The following is a 17,559-nucleotide window of genomic DNA, read 5'->3' on the forward strand; positions in this document are numbered from 1 at the left end:
AAAACTCGCTCACTCTCACCATGGTTACTGGTGCCTGGTGATTACTGGTGCCTGGTCATTAGTACCTCTTTGATAGCATACACGTAAAATCATGGCTGTGCGCAATAATATACAGACACCCACAGGTAACAGCTACCAGCTTCTCATCTCAGCTATAGGTTTGGAGCAGCCTGGGAACTAGCTGATATATTTCTGTTCTCAGATGATTCATCTCCTCTTACAGATACTAAATTCTGTACTGTAATTACTAGAAAGTCTTGCACGATCTTCTTGCTCAGAGATGAGTATTTGGATCATCTGGGATTAAGTTATAATTAATTATGAACAGCATTCCTTACAAGCACATCCACTTTTACATGAACAAACGTAATTTTTGCTCTTCACAGCTATTTTGCTTATGGTTGGGCTGAGCAGTCGTCAGTCAGCGGTCCATTTCCATCATTGCACAAGTGGGTCTCTACAGTATCTTAGAAAGTAGGCTGTCTGCTGCATTATTTCTAGACACAAGAAACACTTAAGACATCAGAGTCCTCCTGTAATTGGGCATGGCATAAGCCTTAGGCTCCTGCTACTGTGTTTTTACAAAGGACAATACACTGCTGCTGTCTTGAATTGTAGTGCCCAGAATTATCTTCAAACTGTGCTCAAGAAAAATAATTGCTAAAATGCTGCAGAGGAGATTTAAAACACCACACTTTTTTGTTGTTGTTATTTTTGTTTTTGTTTGATTGTTTTGTTGTTGTTGTTGTTTTACAATATGGGAGACATACAGATTTATTATATAGCTTTATATAATATTAAAATGCTTCTGTACCTAGACCATAGGGCTTATGTTTGTGAGGACAAAGAGTGTTTCAGAAGCAGTAATACATATTCACTGAAGCAGAAGCCAAGAATTGTTTATAGAACAAAAAGAGAGAACTTGCTTTCCTCAGATAGTCATACTGCTGCAGAGATTGTGGTTTTGCAGAAAATGAAGGGACCAAATACTAAAAGCAGGGCTGTTTTTGCCGTTCCCCCCCACGTGCCCACCATCACCACCCCCTCCCTGAGTCCTTAATTTTTGTCTCGTCCTGCCCCCTGGTGGAAGCATAGGCCAAGAGTCTGTTTCACAAAGGCATATCTCCACAATGCTGCCCCAAAATACACTGCATTTCTTATTTAGGCATTTGTGAAAAATAACGCACATAGCGATGTAGGAAGAATGTAATGAAATAAGGGAAATATAATATTGCTGTTATTTAATAAAAGGCTAGGTGTTGATATAGCTAAAAACTGCAAAACACCTGCAGAATTTTCACTATTTTGCAATAAATATCCTTTCTATTCCAGGCAGATATTTAATAGTCACAGTTAAATGAGAGTGGATATTAAATATAAACATACAATGTTCATTATTCACTGGTATTTTAGTGAGAGCTCAGGACATAGCATCATCTGTAGCAGGAAGGAAAATTTGCTTATTTACAGATTGCAGAAATTAATTTCTTTTATATATCTAGAAAAATCAACTAAGATAACAGCACAGTGGGTTAAAGACTGGTAGCTGAGAAGATAATGTAGACCTAACAGGTAGGAAGGACAAAAGCAGAATCAAAAGCCTTAAAAATGTTAATAATTCTCAGCCATTTAACTGCTGCAATTCTGCTCCAACTGAATGACTTTCTCTAAGAACTACAAAAGTAGATATTACCAGTATAGGTATATGCTGATTTTCCCCTCTACAGAACATTCAGCCTTGTTTAGACTTTTTTTTTTTTTTTTGCATACCTGTATGCAAAACTTCTGTATACTCATGAATTCCCTCAGATAACCAGTTCACACACTGGCATTTCTACTTTTCTCTTGCTGCATACATTGGGTGCTGCAGATTCTAATGGCTGTGGGCAGTACATTCTGCTCGTCTACGCTAGAGCTGCACTGGAGATGGGAAAAATCACCCTGTCCTACTTGCTTCACTGATGGTTTGACAGTGAAAACACTAGCACTGCTGTCTGTGATCACACCAGAGCCTTGAGGCAAAAATGCCTACTTCCCCACAGGTGGATCACTGAAAGAAACTTATCCCCCCAATATTCCTAAGTGTGATGGGGTAGCCAAATGACATAAATAAATAAATAAATAACATATATAGTTGGCAGGGACAGAGCCTGAGAAAGAGTGGGATGCACACAGTACCTGGGGGACAGTGCCATGCAGACCACCTAAGGCATTCCCATCTATCACTGCCCTGACAGACAGCTGGAAGGGGACCACAGACAGCCTGGGCCAAGCCCCAAACCCACACTTTTCACAGCTTCTCTAGGACATTTGCAGTACAATTTCCCTGAGTGCTGCTGTAACACTTCTTTGGTATGAACCCTTCTTTAGCAAGCTGGCTAACATGTTAGCAGTCAGCATCCTGCAGTCTCATGCTCAAAGGCTCACTGTCACAGTGATAATGTGAATACTAGCAAGTGACATTGGAAAACACTCACCTCACCATGCTCCAGGAATCACCAAGCCTCTTGATAAACCCGAAGAGCCTCAGTGGCCACCAGAGCCCTGTCCCCTTCACTTTCTTTCAGGTTCATATGTCTTCATCAACCATCCAAATAACAAATGGATTCTTACACTTTTCCTTGGTTTCCAACTTGCAAGAAAATAAAGCAAGAGTAACTTTTCAACATTATATATATGTGCAAGCTGATAGGAAAGATGAATCCTATTTTTATCCAAACATAGAATCGGGATTAACTGTACACACATATGTAAACACTAAACACTGAAATATCAGAAAAAATCAGAAACCAAAGCAGAAGCTTTATGATTTCCTTATACATTGTGGCCTGGACTCTCAGCTGGTACAGAGCAGAATAATTTCTAGTGCCTTCAACCTAACTGTTTTGGACTCACCATGAATCTAGCCATGTGTGACAGCTGTGGGCAAAGGGAGATTAGACATCTTATTGAAGTTACATAACAATTTGCCTACGCTGTGAATTTACAAGTTGCAATCAGACCAGTCTACCCTGCAGAGGCATACCCACGTCCATGTGCAAATGCCCCAGGCTACACGACACTGAGTTACGTAACGTCTCTAACTGATCAAAAATGTGGTAAAGAGGGGTAGGTTGCAGATGAAGATGATCTGTCAGATGCAAAATAAAACCTGAATATTTAGAGAACTGTTTTGTTTGTTTGTTTGTTTGTTTGTTTTTTATGTTTGTGTATTACCATAGGACAACTTTTTCTATGTTTATGCACCCAACCCAAACTAATTTGTGCTCCGTCACTTAGGGATTACATGTCTTTATGAACCCCATGCACTGAGGTACATGGGATTGTGTTTTCTGGGCTGTTTGATGGCTTATTTTAATAGTGCTTGAACCACACAATTAAAACCTGATGAGATCTCAGTCTGGTTAAGTTCAGTTAAATTGCCAAGGGTACAAGTAGTTGTTATCAACTCTAATTAAAAAAAGAAAAAAAAAAGTGTCAAAGAGTGTGAGAGAGAGCTCTCACTGTTTTCACTGAAAGACAAAAGGATTCTGTTTCATCTCTGCTGCCTGTAATTGATTTAGTCCCTGATTTATACACATTTACACTAAATAATTCAGATGAGGACCTGATTCGGCAATCCCTGTTTGTGTCAAATAAGATACACTCAGGTGAGTAATAAATTGGATCTTAATGTTCTAAACACACACTGGAAATAAACAAGTAAATATATAGGGAGCTTTGTGAGGAGAAAAAGTCTCTTATTTTTCTGTGGCACTTTAGATTATAAAACACTATTTTGCTTGAAGTTGCTTGGTTCGGCCATCCGGCCCAACACCAGTTTTCTTGACATGCCTGGGAAGAGGCAGAGGGCCAAACCCTGCCTACTCACAAATCTCCTCAGGGTCGGAGCCATCTTTCTGAAGCATGTGGGAGAGAGCACAGGCCTGCCCCACCTCAGGGGCAGGGAAAGGATCCTGCGGGACAGCCTCTGCATTACTTTCTGCAGGACCTGCTGTGGCGTGGGGTCTCCACAGGTCGTGAGGGAGACTGCTCAGACACCTGCAGCCCCTCTCCTGCCCCCATTCTCGGACCTGGCTTCTCACAGGGCTGCTCCTCACACTTTTGTCCTCACCCCTCACTGCCTGGCTGGCATTTTCTCCTTTCTTAAACATGTTTTCACAGAGGCACCAGCAGGCTCTGCTGTGCCCCACAGGGGGACGGTTCCACAGCGGTTCCAGAACCATCTGGAACCATCCAGAACCACCCAGAACTAGCTGGAAGTGGCCAGAAGCTTCTGGAACCATCTGGAACTAGCTGGAAGTGGCCAGAAGCTTCTGGAACCATCCAGAACTCACCAGCCATGTAGCTAGCACCTTGCCACAGACACCAGTACAGACACACAATAAAGAGAAAATTCAGGACAAAGGGCATTTTCTGGGATCCAGTTAAATGAAACTTGCACTGCTCTAAGACAACAGTTTGCTATTTTTCTTTGACCAAAAGCGTGATATTTTTTCCTTCTAGCAGAAGTGAATTCCTTTTAGCAGTTGGCTGAAATATGTGTGATCCCTTGCAGTCTGAGTAAGCTGGAATTGAATTCTCCTTAGTGTAATGAGTCATTGCAATCTTCCACTCACATACATAATCACATCCATGTCTGGCAAACTATTTAAGCTGGTCAAAATTATGAGGAAAGAAATACATGATCAGCTAAAAAGTGCTTTCCTGAAAGAACTGAATGGACTTTGAAAAATACAACAGTTCCAAAGGGGTGGCTGTATTGCCTCTTAGCAGCTAAAGGTGAACTGAAATTTCCAGCCAGGTTCTCCTAAAATATCATTTTTACTCCCAGAGAGACTGCAGACTAGTGGCTTTTTATCTTAACTCGGGATGAAAAATAAAAATCTTTAAAGAAAAAAATTACTTGAATGTTTTCCTGGAGGAAAATTGTATTTCCCAGCTGTCTTCCTAATTCCTTCAAGCAGTCTTTCTTTGAAAAAGCACTTTTACCAAAGCTCTTCCAGTACAAAATATTTTATGAAACATATTTGAAAGAGATGTTCATCATCCAAAAGATGCAAAGCCACATCTTCGTTTCTCCCAATGATAATGTAATTCTTCCCCTCTGATGCCAAACAAAATGCACTTCAACAGAGTAACAAACAAGCCAGACATCATTCATCTGGCTTTCCAGCACTCCCTGCTAGAAAACTGCTCACTGCTCATTGCTCAAAGTGTGGGTTGTTAACAGGACAATAAAGGATAAATAAATATGCAAACATGAGTCTAATCTATTTCTTATATGTGACCTATTAATAAGCTAAAAAATAACAGTTTTTTGTTAATTATTGGGAATAGTCAATACCTGGAAGAAAAAAGGCAGTCTCAGATTAAATTTTCTTCTATATAGAGGTTGCTATATAGAGACAGAATCTTCCTTTTATGTACCTACTTCTTGCCACATGATAAACTTTTAATATTATTAACACATAAGGTCCACAAAGAGTCATTAAATCCTCTAATTTTATATTTAGAAGCCCAAAGAACTTCTTCAAAACCAACAACCATTCAGTTTAGACTTGGAGGATGGATAGTCCATCACATTCTTTGCTAGTTCATTCCAGTCATTAATAGGCCTGACTTACAAACATTTCATCTTAAACACTGTAGACCCACACCAATACACTCATGTGAGTTACCTTCTTTATTGCAGAAGGATTACAGATAAGAATGCTCCTCCTAACATGGCTCTAGAAATGCAGTCCAGCTTCCTCGTGCTCAGGGACAGAGAAGTAGGGGCTTCTGCTTGGGCAGAGGTGGCAGGTTTATGCTTTAGAAATCATGTTAATCCATCAGAGCTGAGAGCCATCAGGAAGCCCAGTTTCCTTTTCCTACCTTCACTATGAGTGATTATTGTTTTTATCTTCCTAACAGTACAGAAAGTCTCTTCTGCTGATGCTGTTTGGTAAATTTGTACTTTAATTTGTCATTAGATTTCCACAACTTATATTACCTGAAAATCTAGACTTTCATTAAAGTATTGAGGTAACTTTTATATCTGCACTCAGTTACAACAATACATATATTTTTAGGAAGTAGATTATAAACATAGGAGTGATATTATTCCTTCATCAGAGTAACTTCTCCAAGGAAAAAAATGTTACTTGTGCTACAGTAGTGAACATATCTCCGTAATAGTGTCTGATTGTGCTAGGCACAGTAAATGCATGAAAAAAAAATTACCTTGCTGCCTCAAAGAGGTTATACTTTAAGCATAGATGACAACAGATGGAGAAAACCCTGGAGTATTAATATTGCATGCACCAGAAGGGACTATTCTCACCATGCATGAATTAGACTGTACACTGAAAGTCCTTGGTCCAATACCACATCTTGCAGGACTGAAGGTGGAATTGGATTTTCTTTCAAATTCTGCACAGAGTGCTTCCTCCCACATATTTCATTATACTGCTGTCAAAGTTCATTCTCACTGGTATTGTCATTTTTATTTTGAAAATGTTTTCAGATTACAAGAGGCTGCAATGGAAAGAAACACTGACACAAATTTGGCATGCTTTTCTGTAAGCAGTAGAAGGAAACTGCCTGCATCGCAGGCATGACAATCAGCATATCCCACTGGTAAGACTATTTGTTTCCATCACCTGAAAGCAGCACAGAATGTAGCTGCACCAACAGTCATCATTTATTTTTGTATCTGCACACTGGTGGTCAGCAACAGAGGAAATGAACACCTTAGTAAATCTATTATGTTCTGCTTGAATATGCAGTGTCTGGAGTGTTTCTGCAGCAAAATACTGACCTGAAAATCCAGATGGTTTGTAAACAGTGCTCTTACAAGTGATTTTCACTCTGACCAAGCCAATTTAAAATCTGTTATGTTTGTCCCTACTGAGAACAGCTTCTGGCACATCTCAAACACATTGTAGAGTGGTTTTCATTTTTGAGAAGCTTTGTTTCTTCCTCTTACATCTAATTCATTTGAACTTCCATGGAAGGACTAATCAAACCAAAAGAATTTTCTGTCATAGGCTGCATGTGGACCAGATGTGCTTCTGTTGATTTTGCTGAGAGATTTCTCCCAGCAGATTTGAACTGGGAACACGAACAGGCGATGTGGTAGTAAAGATAATTTACATGGCACCTTTTATCACCAAATATCACAAAGCACCTTGCAAATCACCTACTGTACAGGAAGAATTTTACTCAGAACTGAAATGCAAATACCTTTGAGGTAAAACTTGGCAAATACTTAACAGCACACAGTAATGCTCTGAAATAACTCGTAACTAGTTGTGAAGAATAAAGTCACAGCTAACTGAAACTATGAGAGGAATATAGATTGACAAATTTTAGTTACAAATCAGTTTTAATCTGCACAATTTGATCCTATATGGGAAGCAATAATTTATTAAAGCTAGCTTCTTCCATTTGATAAATGCAATACTGTTAAAATGATCTGCAAATATATAGGACATTGAAAACAGAACATAAGACTAAGTGTATAACAATATTAGTTTTGCAGACTTACTGTACATATATACAGTGAATGTGTATGCATCACCTTAATCACAATGCCCAAAAAAGTAGTGTGGCCAAGAAAAGTTATACTATTTTTTTATATTTAGTATTAGGTGGTAGTTTGAGAGGTTCTGGGCAGTTTCTGGTACTGTCATGTATATCACTACACAAGTTAGAATTATCAAGAAAAAGCAGTTGTTTCAAATTCTATAAAATTTTCTTTCTGTCCTTCCTGGGAAAAATGAATAGTAGGAAAAAGAGCACATGATAAAGTGCAGTGTGCATCAGAGTCAACAAAGAAAATAGTCAGCATTTAATTTTCAAATGAAACAACATGAAATTTCTTAGTAAAGTCTATTACTGGAAAATGTCACTTTCTTTAGTTACCATTCTACCACTTCCAGACTGATGCTTTGTTTCATCCCAGAGTCTGCCTTATCTCTTGTAGGTGTATTCATGTTATGTTTATGTGCTGTAAGAAAGCAATTCTACAAGCTGCGCAACAAATCAAATGAATAGAGATAGTAGACATACAATATAGTTTAATTTTTGCAGTATATTTGTAGAGCTCCCAGAAGAACTTTCTATAGAATTGTTCACCGCACTTAAAATGAAACAGGAAATGGAGTTTCACTTAAAGGGATTTTATGACGAGGGTTTTCATAGAAGCCAGGAAGTTCAGCTGTCATCTCCTACATTTTGATTTTCTCTTTCTAAGAACTGCTCTCCTCCACCTGCAGTAATTCAGGCCTGGTCACACAAAATCACAGCACTCATGTTTAGCCTCATAACCTAGCCACAGTGATTCTCCGCTTCCTAGAAAGGATAAAACATGAAGACAGTATTATTGATTCTATAATAATCAGCCAACAGGTCTTGTCCTTAAGCCAGCACAAGGAACCTTTTGTAACCAAAAGCGCAACATTTTTCAGCATAGCCAAGTGACAGCTGCAAAACTTTTGCATATTAAACTAACTACAAAGTAGGAGCAAGGTGTTTTCTTGGAGCTGTTCAAATGCTTAAAATGAACTGTGGCAAGATACAGTGTCAGGATATTCCTGTTCGCTTTGAAGGAATAACAGCACAGACTGTACAGCACGAATGCTGATACTTTGCTGTCTTGAAAATTATGGGTTAGAAAAGATAGCAAAGATTTCATGAATAGAAACGCACATCTCTGAGGGCAGCAGCACAGCTATATATTGAGGTTCTGTGTGCTTACCCCTGACATGCACCTAATTAGCATTCCTGGAAAATGCACACTAGCAGTAACACTCCACAATTATGATGCCCATTTTCACGGTCCTGTTTTGTTCGCCCTTCTGATTGTAGTACTTGTAATCAGAGATGCAGAATAGCATGAATATAGTGCATTCAAACCCCAGGAACAATTTTCTTTTTTTATTTTTAAAATAAGAGTCACATGCACTAAAAGGATGTGAGAAGACTATTATTAAGCTACATTTAAATATGTTTAATGGCACCACATGCTGACTCATAAATTCCTTTCCTCCAAGCCTATGCAAAGTACAGGGTCTAATTGTAAATGCTTTATTACTGTGTTGATAGAAGAACCACATCATTCATTCTTTTCCAGAAAAGTTTCACTCAAGCCTTTTTTAATAGATTTTAAAGATAAAACTCCAATATATTTAGAAGAGCAATATTAGCTGCTCTAGTAAAAATGATAATAATAATACTTAAACTACTTCAGATCTTCGAAGTGCTGTATGGATATTAAGCAATTTGTCCCTGTTGGCAAGGTCTGGTTTTAGTTTGCATTGGAGAGCAAGTAGCAGCAGGTATCTTTTTTTCCATTAAGGTGTTTCCCCCTTCCCATTTTTTTTGCACATACACTAGATGAGGGCTTAGCTTCTCTGTCAATGGGAATTCCAGACATCATTCACGGGTGCTACTGAATGGTTTGAATTTACTTTTATGAGCCAGAGAAGCCCATCAGATATCTGTTATCTGTTAGGTCTCTCAGGACAGAACGGAGTTAAAGTTCTTCTGAAGTCTGCTCTTTTGCCATAACACTGAGCTGCCCAGAATAGGTTTTACAAGGATATATCTATCTTTATCTCCTTTTTTCTAGCTCCAATTCTCACTACCACAACTAATGGAAGCTGAACAAATCAGAATCTTGTCTTTGGCAGGTGTTGGTGTGGAAACGTATGATAAGCACAGTACATGGGATGATCCTTACACAAATATAAGGAAAAAAAATACTGTCTTTGAGTTTTTTGGAGTAATCCAGTGAAGCAGGGCCTAAAAATTCCTAATGCATATAGGAGACTGCCTGCTTTTCAGGTGGGAGGAAGTGCAGGCAAAAGAGTCAGCTCTACAGACTAAGGTGAAATGCAAAATAACTGAGATCTGTAGAGCCAAAACCTGTCCCAGAAGCAATGAGAGAGTTTGCCATGCCAGAAAACACTTGAATTTAAAATGTTCAGTAGTGTAAATTACCCATGTTCTTGGAATTTCAAATTACACCCCAAGGAAATTGGGTAGTTTGCAGATTTAATGAGCATTAATTCAGTATTCTATACTGACATAAGAGCATTCAATGTTAAAGTACATTGCAGCTATTTATCTTTTGCTTAACCAGTAAACTATTTCTATGTGTTTGTGAGAGGATCAGTGTCAATAAAAATGAAAATAAAACCACTGGAGTAACTTGGCTTTCAGAATCTGTCCCAAAACTGAGAATTACCATCATGCGTAGCTATAATCCCATTTCCAAATGCTACCAGCATAGAGGGAAGCTTGTGTTGTTTCACTATCTCATAGCACTTCATGTTCCTGAAAGTACTCTGCCACAGGCTTACATCCCCTGAGACTGTGTGGCTACCTCTACAGAAGCAATTCTGAATGGTTAAACACTGAACTCCTGCTTTGGTAGCCAATACAACCAGCAGATCTAGAGCAAACAGCGTCTGCATGGTGATTACCCTGTCCTTTGCCAATGCCATCAAATAGTGCCTCCAGTAAGACACAGGATTTTGCCACAGAGACAGCACTTCTTTATTAAGTGACCAAAGCAGGCATTATGTTTGTTAGGTGACCAAGTCAATCATCTCTGATTCAGACATTGGTTGTTAAGCTTTTTGTTTAAAATAATAATGTGCATGTGGCTTGTATTTCTCATTATATCTAGAGGTGTATTTTGAATTGCCTTAGAGACTGCAGTAGTTACAGATTAGTTTTCATGACAAGAATTAGCAAGGTAGAATTTGTAGAGTGTACGACTAGCTAGAAGAATTTATACTGCTAAGGAAAAGAGATGAGATTTCTGGATCTGAAAGGACGAAGCAGAACTATTTATCACTGATGCCACACAAAAGATTTCTGGGCTGATTTATTGCATAGCTTATGAAAGATCAGCACATGTACACAGAACACAATCATTGTTTTCTTTTCTCCTTCCCAGAGCCATAGCCCTATATTTCAAAAGCCACTGCTGAAGTGGAGGATGAGATGGAAAGGTTGAACTCTGACTCCGTTTTCAAGGGCAGTTCTGTTGCTACTTAACCCAGGAATTTTCTCAGTCTTCTGTTGCATTCTATGCTGCCATCATCTGGCTCTCTTCATAAAACCTGACGTTTTCTAATTCTTATTTATCCCCACACCTGAGTTCTTCCACTGGTAAGAATCTTCAATGCTTTTCCTGAAGATATTTCACAGTGAGAATTTACTCCCAGAATATTCACACACAGAATATTTACCCAGCTCCTGGCCAGGCATCCAGCTCCCTTTGCCTAACGGAGCACTCAGAATGAAAGAAGTTAATTTATGGGTCTTTTTGTACTCAGACCAACTATTCTTATTCCAACTCCCCTCAACCAGCCATCAAAGATTTCTTGTTAACAAGATAGTTATCTTTAGCATGCTAGCTACCAGTGTCCTGAGTCTGTCCTCCTAACTTAGGGAATGCAGACATCTGGTCATGGAAAACAGCTTTCCTCATACAGTAAGTGGGTGGCACTTCCAGTGATTAACTTGAATATAAACAGGTTGTTTACTTACTCTGAGGTAAATATTACATTTTACATGACAGAGCAATGATAAAAGGTGAGAGAATTTTTACAATCAGTTTACACTGATCCAAAGCCACTTGCTTCGAAGAGGTCACAACCTTCACTTCCTTCCCTTTCAACTGGCAACCAAACACCATGTAAAGATTCAGAAACATTGATCTGGCTAAAAGTTGTTTTTCTGATGGCTGATAAAACTCGCAGGGAGTCATGAAAGCACTAACATTGATGCAGACATGGGGGAGAATACACACAATAAACTTTGCTTCATCATCGGATAATAGCACAACACTGTGGGTCCTCTGGCAAGTCTTCTCTCTTTCAGCACTTCCAGTACTTGGGCTTTGTGTCTATGCTTTTTTTTTTTCTTTCCTCTCTTCTTCTTCATATGAGTCCTCTAGTCTCTGCATATGCCAAACAAAAGTCTACACAGCAGAACACGCTCAGCTGCTCCCAGGAATGGTGCTGTTTTGTCTTTTTGCCAAAGGATTCACCCAACCTGTTATGTGGGTAGCAAGGACAAGGAAATAATGTTGCCTGCCTCTCTGCTGTCCGGCCACACCCCAGTTAGCAGCGCAGAACAGAAAGAAACCACATAGTACACTTTTGTTATACATGAACTGCAAACCAACAAAGACAGCAGGTACCCTCTACCACACAGCACATCAATTAGACTAATGCATGCAGTTCTTTACAAGACACTAATCAATCACCATAGGGAGACAAAGCACGGGGTTACTGGGAGACATTCCAATATTCTTTTCTTCTTCCTTTTTCCTGAACCGTTGCCCAGGAGAGGTAGGTTAGATAAAGCTCCTTTGGAGCTTGATACATTTTTTCAGAGTATGGGAATTACTGCATACAAAGGAGACTTTCAGGCCTGTAAATTAAAATTAACAAGTCTTGGGGCAAACCAGAAAAAAAGGGCGTATTTTCATGAAGACAGTAAGGAGAGACAAACCTAAAAAGGAGAAAAGGAGGAGGAAGACTTGATCTTAAGAACTTGAAGAACAGCTGCTTGGATTTAATCCTCACAGCTGAGTCCTGAGGAATTCTGTAGAATCAAAACTGAAAATAAACAGAGACTTATTTAATGAACAAAATAAAACCATGGATAATATTGGATATGCAGAAATCACCATGTGTTCTGCCTCAGCGCTGACTTCAAATGGCAGCGTGCTGAAATTTGCAGATTCTCTGTTCGCTATTTATTTTCATATTGACAGACCAGAGGTGGGACAGGGAGGCTGGAGGATGTGACAGCTGAATCAAACCTTCATTTTTAATTCAAATCTGAAATGGACCTGAATCAATCATGTCTTGAGCACCACTGCATGCCTCCCCTAGAAATCTCCAATGGCCTGAATACTAGATGCACTCTGGCAGAACTGGACTGGTTTTCAGACCAATTTAGGAACTGGCAGAAATAGAACCAGGCTCCCAAAGCTTAAAAGAAATCCCACTCCTAAAGCAGCAACATAGAGAGCAAATGCATAGTTCTGTAAATATACTCACATTAGCACAGCTAAATATTGGAGGTTTGAGGAAATAATTTACATTCAGGTGTTTGCAGAAGAAGAACAGACGGGTCCTTTATCAGCCCTACATAGCATCTCTAGTATTCATTTCTTACGCAGTCAATTTTCTTAGCCTTGACCTACAAAACTGTGGAGTAAGAAGGGCATAGTGAAGCAAATGGCTTAGAGATCAGTTGTGCCACATATTCCTTCACTTGTGGGTCAAACAAAACAAAGAACATTTCACTTAATTTTTTTGAGCAGGCTCTTCATGTTTCCAGAGAATGCTGATGCCCTGTGATATGTGAAGATAGCATTAAGACTGTACACACTGTATTCCTCCTTGCTTTCTTAATAAAAGAATAATGAGCTCAGTGGTGCAGAAGCAACACAACATGCTGCTGTGAAGGAGACCTCAAAGCCCACTCAGCTGCTTCACTGGTGTATATTAAAATTAATGAGTTTCTGCTATAGAAGGAAAGAGGTGTCCTTACATGGGAATGAGATCTATGATCTTTGTATTGTAGCACAACTGCTGAGTAGCACAGAAATCTGAACAGCTCAGTCTCGTATAATAAATTTCTTTTAACAGGAGGAAAGGGAGGACAGACTGAAGATACTATATGTACTGAAAAAGGGGTTAGGAGAGCTTTTCATTTGCATCTTAAGCACCTTCTTATTAGTAAAGAGCAGACTGCTGTTACAGCTCTCTTTTTCCCCCATTCATATAGCTAGCAGAGCAAAAAATTGGCAATGTTGAATGCCAGCCAGCACCTGAGGCTGCTAATTCAGCCAATGTAGCCACAATATAATGGGTTTCAATTACAGAGCCCTTATTTTTGTGCATGGGAACATCTATATGGAGGTCATCACATTTCATTAATAATTTTGATTAACACATCCTTCACAGTGGTTTTGAGCTTTTAATGCTTCTCAGTTAATGAAGCAAAATTTTGAAGAAGCCATTGGTTTTGTACATAATACAGTTACAAAAAAAAAAAAATGCCGTTTCATTAAGACAGCTCTGTTTTATCCCAAATTCTTCAAGGCTTCATTCAACTGCAAAGACAAGTTAATAATACACTGCTACACTAACATCTCTTTGAAGCTTATTTCCTGCCTACAAGTTCCATTGAGGAACAAAATGACTGTTCAACATCCAAAAGCAGAAGTCAGAAGAGACTGGAACCCACCAGACCATTTGTTCAGAGCACTGTGATCCTGACTGCTGTTAGAGGACATCCTATCTGTAGACTGATACAGTTTCAGAGGAAGAACTTGCAGCCTTCTTAGTGAGGGCTCCCTACTCTCTGTTACTCATGCCTCTGAACATCTAACATGGCATACTTTGAAGGACCCTGAATCAATCTCAAAAGCACTGTGAGGCAGCTCTTAGAAACCAGATGCTTCTACTGTGTCTCTCTCAGTTTGACCCTTTCTGTGGTCCCCCAGGCTAAGGCAACTAAAATAAGCAGCCATTTCTGGAAAAATTTCAAAACCAAATTATCATCTGAGTTGAGCACTGAATCTGTCCTATCTCCATTCAAGCCTGGAACTTAAAAAAAGCAGACTTTGGCCTTTGAGTTTCAGGTCACAAAATGCCGGTGAAGCTTAATGCAAAATGCAGTCAGAACTAGCTGTTTTGTATCTGAACAGCACATCAAATATTTGGTGTGTTCAGCTTGAGCCATTCATTTGAAAATAAATTTTACCTGGAGAACACTTTTACCATAGATACTTTATGTAACTTCCACAGAATATTTGCCCCAGATCTTAAGGAATAATGCATTTTTTTCTTAAGTGCTAGAGATACATCAACCTCAGATATCTATACTATTGTTGAAGCCAGTTTAGATGTATTTGATCCCAAACTATTCAGATTTGACATGTATGCACATTCTATTCCAGAGTTCATTGCGACCCATGGAGGACTCTAAATAAGATTTTTATTTATATTTTTTTTTGGGGGGGGGGGGGGCAGGGAACAGAAGAAAAGCATCAACCGTTAGATCTGCTAATGTGCTAATGTGAACAACTTTCCAAAACTTTTTCTTTTTTTCTCCTGTAGCTGTGATTTATACATGAAATTTTTGCTGTGTCACTGACATTGAACTCAGTGTTTCCACAGTATACCTGCCTCAGTCTGCAAACTGCTTCTGTTCTAATTTAATCAAGTACAGCCTATTAATAGCATGACATAAAGGCCAGTTATTTTGCTTATCTCATTAAACTACAGAAACCTGCTACACTGCCATGGCATTTAATTGCAGTCAGTCTAGGTGTATTCCATTAGGACTGCATTAGTTCATCATTACTGCAGTTTATTTTTCATTTACGCTCACTAGCCTTTCTCAACAAAGATACCACGTGAAGAAACATGACATTTGAAGGTCAGCCCCTACCACTTCCTTTTCGGAGGAAGTTTTTGGGAAGGTAAGAAAGAAAATGGAAATAAAAATGGGTCCCAGAAGATTCTAGAGATGGATATTTATATGACATAAGAAGAGAACACTCAGTTCTGTCATCTCCCTGTTGCTTGCTGGCAAGTATCTTTTTGGATCTCTCTCCACGCCCCTACTTTCTGGGGAAGCACAAACCTAAAGTTAAGCTCCAGATCAAAACCTGGGAAACACTCTGATTCTGGAGATATTTGAACCCAAAAGCAGTTGATTCCAGCTTCTCTACTTTAGGCAAAGCAGAACCCCAACACTGACCAATCTGCTGTGTATTCAGTTAAACCTTAGACTTTGGCAAAGAACTGATTTCCTTTCTCTTTCCCTCCTAAAACAGAGAAGAGTCCATTAGTGTGTGTAAGCTTACAAAGAAGAAAAACAAACAAACATAAATCTCCAACCACACTATTAGACATTTCCACAAGGCATCCCAAAGCCAAAGAGACAAATGCCACCTCTGCTAGAAGGAATCATTCCAGAACTCTGCAGGAGGCTGGAAGACTTTAACAATTCTATATATTTTTTGGAAACATTTACACACTTAAAAATCAGGCAACTGATTTTAAAAATCTGGGCCCAGATTTCTAATGCCATAAATCAAATTCAGAGTGGTGCATCAGCATTTCAGATGAAAGTTCAGCAGTATTTCTTGTATGAAAACATCACATAGGATATGACATGGTGAGGGTGAGTCACTTCCATACAATACAAAATTGAGCAATATATTCAACAAATTACTTCCAAGAATACTAATCTGAAAAGCGATCTAGTGCCAAATGAAACAATTTTTATCTATTTGAGTGGATAGTAACTTAATGATCAAGGGTAATATTTTTAAATCTGTATAGACAACAAGTCAGGCTGTACATTTGCATTTCAACATTCCCAGAAAAAAAACCCAAGTTTAAGGAAGTCTAAATATGTGCACAGCTCTTGACTGAATTCGGTGACACCTTATGATAACTATGAGAAAAGTTGAGACTTTACATACTTTGTGATTACCTCTCTGATCTGTCCAGCTGGACAAAACTTAATGAAGCATAAACACATCAGCTGTCCTGAGCTGTTCACATACCATCCCATCACTCTATTGCTTTTCTGTTGTGGTTAAACTGAGCAACAATAAAAAAGATGATCTCTTAAGAGAAGAGGAAAAGGTGTGGTGGGTTTTTGTTGTTTTGTTTGTTTGTTTTTCCTGCTGGTGTTGGTTTGTGTTTGTTTGTTTGTTTTTGCTTTAAAGCTGTTTTGGGTTAAAATTCAATATCTGCAAGACTTATATGAAAGTCATTAAGAAATTATCACATCTGTAATATTGTGTGGCAGTTCTGGGAACAAAAGTATCTCTTCAGAAAAGCAAAGTTTAAAAATAATACTAAGATAATTTTGATCTACAGACACTTATATGAAGACAAAAGTCTCAATATAAAGTAAAGCCAACATGTGTTGTGGTTCTCGATGTACATCTGCACATATTTTTGCATGTCTGTGCAAAATAAAACTTGCAGAGCACTAAATGCATGTTCCTGTCTTTTGCATCATACAGATTCAGGCAATGCCTTCATGAATAAACAAGAAATATTTTATAAGGGAAGGGAAATTTTCTTACCATTCAGTCTGACAGGTACCTATCTGTTTCATTCAGCCTCTTCTGAACATTTATGTATATTTGTTACACTCCCAATCTGCATTTTACCACCAATCACTTTTTCTGTACACTTAATTCATCTTTCTGACGTCCTCAGACTTCACTATGCTTCTTATTGTTTGCTCCTGTTCTATCCATACAGAGGTGCCATAGAAATGTTGTGACAGCGATTTGGCCATGGCAGATCTGAAGGCATTTTACTGTGTCCTCTATGTGCTCCTACTTCATCTTGCAATAGGCCTCCAAATGCCAAGTTTTCAAATTTGATTATTTCCAATTTAGGCACAGTAAAAGATGAAAGGATTCAGAGTAAAAACAAACTAAGATTCAAATATTGCTTTCAGTTACTGCATATATATTTTACTAAAACACTAACGTTACTATTCAGG

Source organism: Anser anser, assembly GCF_964211835.1.
Source record: "Anser anser genome assembly, chromosome: 8".
In the NCBI taxonomy this organism is placed as follows: domain Eukaryota; kingdom Metazoa; phylum Chordata; class Aves; order Anseriformes; family Anatidae; genus Anser; species Anser anser.